The sequence below is a fragment of the Corylus avellana genome, chromosome ca1, assembly GCF_901000735.1.
Source record: "Corylus avellana chromosome ca1, CavTom2PMs-1.0".
NCBI lineage: Eukaryota > Viridiplantae > Streptophyta > Magnoliopsida > Fagales > Betulaceae > Corylus > Corylus avellana.
In genome coordinates, this window is record NC_081541.1 from 39,016,070 (window position 1) to 39,024,901 (window position 8,832).

Genomic DNA, 8,832 nt, shown 5'->3' on the forward strand with positions numbered 1-8,832 from the left:
TAAATAAATAAAATTAAAATATATATCATTTCTCTTAATATTTTTGTATGGTCAGCGCTCCTGTGGTGAACGTGTACGCATCATGCGCGTTCACTTTTTGTTGTTGTTGGTTTTCTAATCGGTTTCAGACATTTTTTGTTTTTTTTTTTTGTGTGTGGATTTCTCCTGCATTTTCTGTGGCGTCCATTCACTGGCCATTACCTATAATGTCCGTATATATATATATATATATATATGTAAAAAACAAAAAAAATCAGATGACTTGCCCTCACAATGCTCAATAAGCGGATAAGTTTTATACTTTGTTTTTGCGAGATTTACTAAACACAGCAATAATAAGAGAGTGAAACAGGAAAGTAAAACACATAAACGTAATCTGGTCCTCCTATATTTGATAATCCTTTTTGGAAAAATTTTATCCTTAGCTGTAATTCTTTATTTTCTCCTTTTTGTTACTATCATGGTATGTTAGTAATTGGCCTTGTGCATGATGAATGAATTTCTTTCTTTTGTATGGTTTTTGCAATACATCTCGAGGTTCCTTTAGCATTTCATGACTGTTTTATGGTAGAAATTAACAATTGTTTGAATTTAATGAATTCATCTATAATTTTGTTATTTATTATTATTTCTGTTTTTTTCTAAGATGTTTTTGTAAAAAAACAAAGTAAATTATAATGAAAAACCCGTGCATATCAGAGGTTATAGGCCAGTGGAAATAATAATACTCATTTTAATTTATTCTGTCCATTATTATTCACGATGTTAGAATATATTCAGAATATATAATATATTCTGAATATATTTTGATATTTACCATAATTGCTGATTTGATATATTTTCCCTGTATATATATTTTGATATTATTCTACAATATTGTACATTAATTAATTCCTTGATTGTATTTCCTAGTTTATCTAGCCTTATTCAACTATAAATTGGCTTCTTTGTATACAGTTCAATACACACAGAAATATAATATTCAGTTTCATCCATATATTCTCTAATTTACTTTACATGATATCAGAGCCAAGTTTTGGCCATGTCTAGAGAAGTAGGAAGTTAGTACGTTCTCCACGCAATTCAAAGGCTTTTTCGATCTTGTTTTGGTATAACTATTATACCAACAGGCTAAAAAAGGTTTGATCTATCTTGTGGAGTTCTCAGATCGTTGTTCTGAAGTTCAACGCACTCTCACGCGCTGTCGTAAGTGTCTGTGTCACTGTTCACAGCCTCACGCGTCGCCGCCGGCCACCACGCTCCGCCCAGTTAGCCGTTTTTCAGAAAAATACCGCCAGAATCCAAATCGAAGGCTGTTGATCCATCTACTCTTGAGCCAGCTCCCTCTATCCCTCGTCGTTCTACTCGGGTAACATCTCTTCCTTCCCACCTTCATGATTATCACTGTTATTCTGCTTTTGCTACTCTACATGAACCTCACTCCTTCCTTGAGGCTCATACTAACTCTCTTTGGCAAAATGCTATGTCTGAAGAACTTAATGCCCTTTCCAAAACTCATACTTGGGACTTAGTTGATTTACCTCCAAGCAAAACTGGGGTAGGGTGCAACTGGGTATACAAGATTAAGACAAAATCTGATGGATCTATTGAGCGATACAAGGAACGTCTTGTGGCAAAGGAATTCAATCAGGAGTATGGTATTGATTATGAGGAGACTTTTGCACCAGTGGCTCGTCTTACTTCTGTTCGATCCCTCCTTGCTGTGGCTTCTGTGTGTCATTGGGATCTTTTTCAAATGTATGTGAAAAACGCATTTCTCAATGGTAATCTTAGTGAAGAAGTTTATATGCAACCTCCTTCTGGGTACAATCATCCGTCACACAAGGTTTGCCGACTTCGCCAGGCTTTGTATGGTCTGAAACAGGCTCCACGGGCTTGACTTGCCAAATTCAGTTCCACTATTGCCCAAATTGGATTTATTTCTAGCCCCTGTGACTCTGCTCTCTTTATCCGGCGATCTGATGCTGGTCTCCTTCTACTCTTAATATATGTTGATGATATGATTATTACTGGAGATGATACTGTTAGTATTCGTAACCTTTAACAATTTTTGAGTCAACAATTTGAGATGAAGGATTTGGGTTTTCTCAGCTACTTTCTTGGATTTGAGGTATCTTCTGATCTAAATGGTTACTATCTCTCTCAAGCCAAATATGCTTCAGATCTCCTCTCATGAGCTGGCCATACCGATTGTAAAATTGTTGATAGCCCTCTAGAGACAAATGTCAAACTTCGTGCCACTGATGGTGAGCTACTTTCTAATGCCACTCTCTATCGACAGTTAGTTGGGAGTCTTATCTATTTTACTGTGACACGACCAGATCTTGCCTATGCAGTCCATCTTGTTAGTCAGTTTATGACCGCACCACGCTTAGTTCATTATGCCGCTGTTCTTCGCATCTTTCGCTACGTGAATGGCACTTTGTTTCATGGTTTGCATTTCTCTTCTCACTTATCATTAGACTTACATGTATATTCAGATGCTGATTGGGCAGGTGATCCCACTGTTCATCGTTCCACCACGGGTTATTGTTTCTTACTTGGTGATTCTCTCATCTCTTGGCGTAGTAAGAAACAATATGTTGTTGCTCGCTCTAGCACTGAAGGTTGAGTATCGTGCTCTTGCTGACACCACCTCTGAGCTTCTCTAGCTCCATTGGCTTCTATATGATATGGGTGTTTCTCAGACCTCCAGTTCTCCTATCTTTTGTGACAATCGAAGTGCGATTCAGATTGCGCACAATGATGTATTTCATGAACATATTTAACAAATTAAGATCGATTGTCATTTTGTGCGCCATCATCTTTTGCAGGAGACTCTCCGTCTCTGTCCTATTGCTTCCGCTAATCAGTTGGCCGATGTGTTTACCAAGGCACATCCACCTGGACGGTTTCGTGATCTTGTTTCCAAACTCAAGTTGGCATCTACATTACCACCTTGAGTTTGAGGGGAGATGTTAGAATATATTCATAATATATAATATATTCAGAATATATTTTGATATTCACTATAATTACTGATTTGATATATTTTCCTTGTATATATATTTTGATATTATTCTGCAATATTATACATTAATTCCCTGATTGTATTTTCTAGTTTATCTGGCCTTATTCAACTATAAATAAGCCTCTTTGTATACAGTTCAATACACACATAAATATAATATTCAGTTTCATCCCTATACTCTCTAGTTTACTTTACACACGAGATGGTGAAGAAGCAAATCAAAATATCTACTTGATTTTTAATAGAAAGAAGAAAGAAAGAAAAAAATATATCAATAAAACGAATCGTAGCAACGACTTGAGCAATAGAGCAAGTAACTGAGAATTTCAATAAAACCAACTTTCTTGATGTTGGTATACAAATTACAAAGAAAGGGTCTTCAAATTGACAACATCAAGGGGAAAAAATTACAAAAGGAAAGACATAAATTGATAATTTTGCAAATCAATCAACGTTTGAGGTCAAGAATTAGAAAACGAGTGATCAAAGTAATTGTAAGTAACGAAAACCACAAAACCTGAATTTAGAAGGGACCACCAAGTAGCTCAATCGGCTGGGACCACGCCTAATGAAGCGGAGGTCACTAGTTCGAATTCCCCTCCCCCCTCTTATGCGAAAATGTCAAAAAAAAAAAAAAACTAGAAATTAATAATGCAAGATGAAAAACAAATAATTGAGTCTTTTTATTAGTTTTATTTATAATATTAGAATATTAGTTTTTTTAGGTTATTAGTATTTCATTTTATATTTTATTTAAATTTTAAGAGTTATTGTTTTTTTATAATTCAATATAAAATCTCATAATAATCTCAAGAGATAAAAGAAAAGAAATGAAAGAAACATTGAATTAAAGCGGTTCGGTCTATGCCCTACATTTTTCATTGATAAATTTATAATACAAAAACTCTATTTATAAAGCTTAAAAAATTCAAGACATGCATCGACATCAACGGTTACTCAAGTAAGGTAAGTAAGATAATTAAAAGTCTGGAGAGAGAACCCTCTCTCTCTCTTCCTCCGGGCAATATCAAGAAAGACATCACAGAGGAGGGAAGATCTAGATCTTTCTTCCCCTTTCCCCGGTAACAATGCACAGCATGTTCTCTGTGATTTTCTTCGGTCTCCATTTTTAGAGAGTTTGCTTTAAATCTAATTTGTAGATCTAGATCCAACTAGATCTAGTTTCTTCAATCTTATATCCAACCTGGTATACCCCTTTTTCCCCTCTCTCACTTCGATTAGAAACATGGTATACAAAAGTCTTCAAATTGGCAACATTATAGCCCACTCAGAAATTTCAGGGCAAAAATCCAAGACATGCATCGACGTCAAAGACTAGTCATTAAGAAGAACCACAAAACCATACATAAGTAATAGATGGGACCACCGAGAAGTTTCAAAGTAGAAATGATGAAGATCAAAAATAAATAATTTAGTCTTTCAGCATTATTTAGAATATTAATTTTATTTAAGTTATTAGTAATTAATTTTATATTTATATTAAATTTTAAAAGTTAGTGTTACTTTATAATTTAATAATGGGTTTAACCCAAAATTAGTCAAATTAAGATTAAAATTTGATCGGTATTTAATTAAGTGTTTTTTTGGTATTTCAATAAAAATAAATTAAAATTAATGAGACATAAAGCTCTTACAAAGAAACATAACTAAAACATAGCGTAAACTCAAACCGACAAACCCTCAGACAGCTTTATCTCCTAACATTGATAACGTCAAGTGCTCAAGGAATTTTGTGAAGCGCTCAAATAATTTTGTGAAGGAAGAGTACTGGTGGAGATTGCACTTGGTTGAATCCATTCTTTGAGAAGCTTCTCATCATTCTGCAAGCCCATCACCTTCAAGCAACACGGCTAACATTCAATTACAGAAGAAGTAGAATATTGGCTCCCAAAAACAGAGCCCAAACAATGTCATCTAATATTGCACTTGGTTAGTGTTACTTTATAATTTAATGGACTGCAATATCCCAATCAATGTCATCTAATATTGGCTCCCAAAAACAGAGCCCAAACAGAGGGTCACGACTCATGAAAGACGTGGGGATTGGGTAGAGTTGTGTTGTAGTGTGAGTTTTCCTAGGGTTACGTGTTGCCCTATCAAGGATTGATTTGATTTATTAAAAAGTAATGTCTTCTACTTTTTCTTTTTCGATTTCAAATCGGTTTCGGTCCTTCGGATGATAAAGTTTTTCGGAGAAACTTTCTTAAAGTAAATCTATAAAAATGATACGCGGGGTAGCCGTGAGAAGAAGATATTTTTTTAATAATAAGTATAAAATTCAAATAAATTTTAAGAAAAATTTTATTAAGTTCCATGAATTTTCAGTCGATTTTGTAGATCCCTTTAAATTTTTAAATTTCTCATTTTAGACTTTTGAACTTTTATTTTCTCTTACTTTGGACTCCTCTGTTAGTTTTCAACGTTAAAGTCAAACAGTCTGACTTTTTATGCACATTATATCCCTATCCAACCCACTTGAAATTTCGAAAATGCCCAAAACTACAGCACCCACCTAGCCCAAAACGGCATTAAAATTAATTTTTTTTTTCTTTTAAAAAAAAAAAAGGAAAATGCAAAATATGAAAAATATTGAAAAACTTAAAAAAAAAAAAAAAAAAAAAAAAAAACACCCCAACCCAAAGCAGGCCCAGCCTCCATGGCTGACATAAAGGGAGTGGTCCGACTACCATGGCCAAGAGTGGTCGGCTCCCACCCTCAAGGCCAAAGGATTTGGGATGGTTTGGGCACAGGGGTGGCGAGACCACCCCAGAGACTGAGGGTAGTTCGGCCACCCCTCTGCAGCCGTGGTGGCCAGTACAGAGACCCATGGGGATGTCCGACCACCCAAAGCCCCAAAAGCAATTCCGATTGTTTTTTTTTGGCCTTTTGGGGGTGGCCGGACCACCCCCTTGGCAATGGCGATTTTTTTTTTTTTAATATTTTGCTTTATCTTTTCTTTTTTAATAATAATAATTTTAATTTTAATGCCCAAAACGACGTCGTTTTGGGTTGGGTGGGTGTTGTAGTTTTGAGGCCTAAGGTGTAGTTTTAATGTGGGGGTATAATAGGTATAAAAAGTCAAACCGTTTAATCTAACGTTGAAAACTAATAGAGGGGTCCAAAGTGAGAGAAAATGGAAGTTCAGGGGTCCAAAATGAGAGATTTGGAAGTCAAGGAGGGTCTGCAAAATAGGTTGAAAGTTCAAGAGGACTTAGTGAAGTTTCCCCTAAATTTTATTAAAAATTATGTATATTTCACGTGTTATTAAAAAAAAAAAAAACCTTATTTCTAAGGCTTTTGAGTAAAGAGAATAAAGAATTTAACGTAATGCTCTTGTTTATGGGAATAAGATCAACCCGTCTAGCATAGTAGTCGAGTGTGTCGTGGAGTCACTGGAGGCTTATTGAGCAGCAAATTCCCGAAAAGAAGGAGTTGTGTGTAGGGGGAATATTAATGATCTCAGATGGAAAGTCCTTAATAATGACTTTGTTAAAGTACATTGGGATGCTATTGTGAATAAACATATAATGAAGATGAGTATTGGTGTGCTTGTTAGAGATGGAATGTGAGAGGTTTTGGCCACTTTATCATCTCCTAAAGATCATATTATTGAGTTAGATGTCACATAGGCAATTGCAGCTTTGAGAGCAGCTCATTTATGTCATGAGCTAGGGTTTTATGTCCTGAGCATATTTGTCAATATAGAGGCAATTAATATTTTAGTTTATTTTATTATTCTATTTCATATTTTCTTTTTAAATTTTAAATAATATTTTATTATTTTATTATTAATGAGATATGTGGCGTCTTGTAGACTTTTAGATACATTGAAGGGCCAAGATTAGAAAAAGTTTTGATGGGCAATTCGTTGCCCATTGCTTGGGAGGTCCTGGAATTTGACTAGAAAAAGTTTTGATGGGCAATTTTTTGCCCATTGCTGGGGAGGTCCTGGAATTTGACCAGAAGACTCTGTGAAAGATTCACGTGGACTTCTTGAAAATTCTACAAATTCATGGTCGTATTTGGCGATGGAATGGAAAAAAGGGGTGAAACAGTATTATAGTAGATTTGATTGATATTAGAAAAAAAAAAAAAAAAAAAAAAAAGTAAGCATATTTTATATAAAAAAAATAAAAAAATTTGTTTTAAAGTAATTTTTTTTATTTAAATAATAATAAAAAATAATTGATATAATGTAAAAAAATAAAATATTAAAATTAATTTTAAAATAATCTTTTTAATTTTAGGGGTTAGTTTAAGGGTAACCTTTAAATTGTTAACCATGCCTTTGGTTAACACAAGAATACTTTGGATCATTTTATACTGCAATGTAATTGCCTATAATTTGTTATGGATGTGCACCATTTTATTTATTTATTTATTTATTTATTTATATTTTTTATTTATTTATTTTTATATGAAGCTTGGATCTCCAAAACGAAGACATAATTGGCCTAATTGAGCTCATCGTTTGTAGTCTTTAATTTGATCTGTATGGTTTACAAAAGTCTTCAAATTGAAAACGTCAAGGACCACTTAGAAATTTCATGCATCACCATCAACACTAAAGTTAAAATCAGAAGAAACTTCACTTTATACTCCTGAATTATTATGCGATTTGACAAGTCTTCAAACTTCAAAACATCTTAATTTGAACTCTTTAACTTTAAATTTCAGTCAATCTGAACCCCTCAGTCAGATTTAGCCGTTAACTTCTAATGGCAATACCTAAAAAGACCAAAATATCCCTAATTTTTTTTAATACTTTTTATTTTTATTTTTTTTTAATTGGCCTAATTGAGCTCATCTTCTGAAGTTATTAATTTGCTCTGCATAGTTTTGTTGCGATCCTCTCTTGATTTGGAGAAATAAATCTCTGGGTGATAATTATTTTATGTAATCGTTATTCTTTTTATTTCCTTGTTAATGTTGTTTCCACAATAAGTTGTATAAGTCAAATCTAATCATATTAAGTATGTATTTTCATAAGAGTCTAGAATATTAATGAATCGGCTCTAATTATTTTTGGGAATACTGTAATAACTCCTCTATTTAAAAGTTGTAATGTTATGAATAAAGAAAAGAGAATAATTAATCTAAATTAGCTCTTGCCTTGTGAGGTCTACGCTTCCTCTAAAAGCCTAAATTATTCCATTACGGACTTAGGTTCGTAGCAAGTTTCTTTCTGGCTTTTTTGAGCAATTACACAGACCCTTCTCTCCCTTTTATCATAGCTTAAGAGCAATTATCAAAAATATTCAAAATAGAATACTTTCGTAGCAACAACTTGAGCAAGGAACCGACAATTTCGATAAAAAACAACTTGCTTGATCTTTGAAGTTTTGGCATGGTATACAAAAGTCTTCAAATTGGCAACATCAAAGAAATTTCAGAGCATAAATCCAAGACATGCATCGACATCAAAGAAATTTCAAAGCAGAAATCCAAGACATGCATCGACATCAAGGACTACTCAGTAAGGAGAACCACAAAACCATACATAAGTGATAAATGGGACCAACGAGAAGTTTCAAAGTAGAAATGATGAAGATCAAAAATAAATAAATAATTTAGGCTTCCACTTTTATTTAGAATATTAGTTTTATTTAAGTTATTTGAAATAATTTTATATTTATATTAAATTTTAAGAGTTAGTGTTATTTTATAATTTAATAATAGGTTTAACTCAAAATTAGTCAAATTAGCTTGGATTAAAATTTGGTCGGTATTCAATTAAGTGTTCTTTTGTATTTCAATAAAAATTAATGAATAAACATATT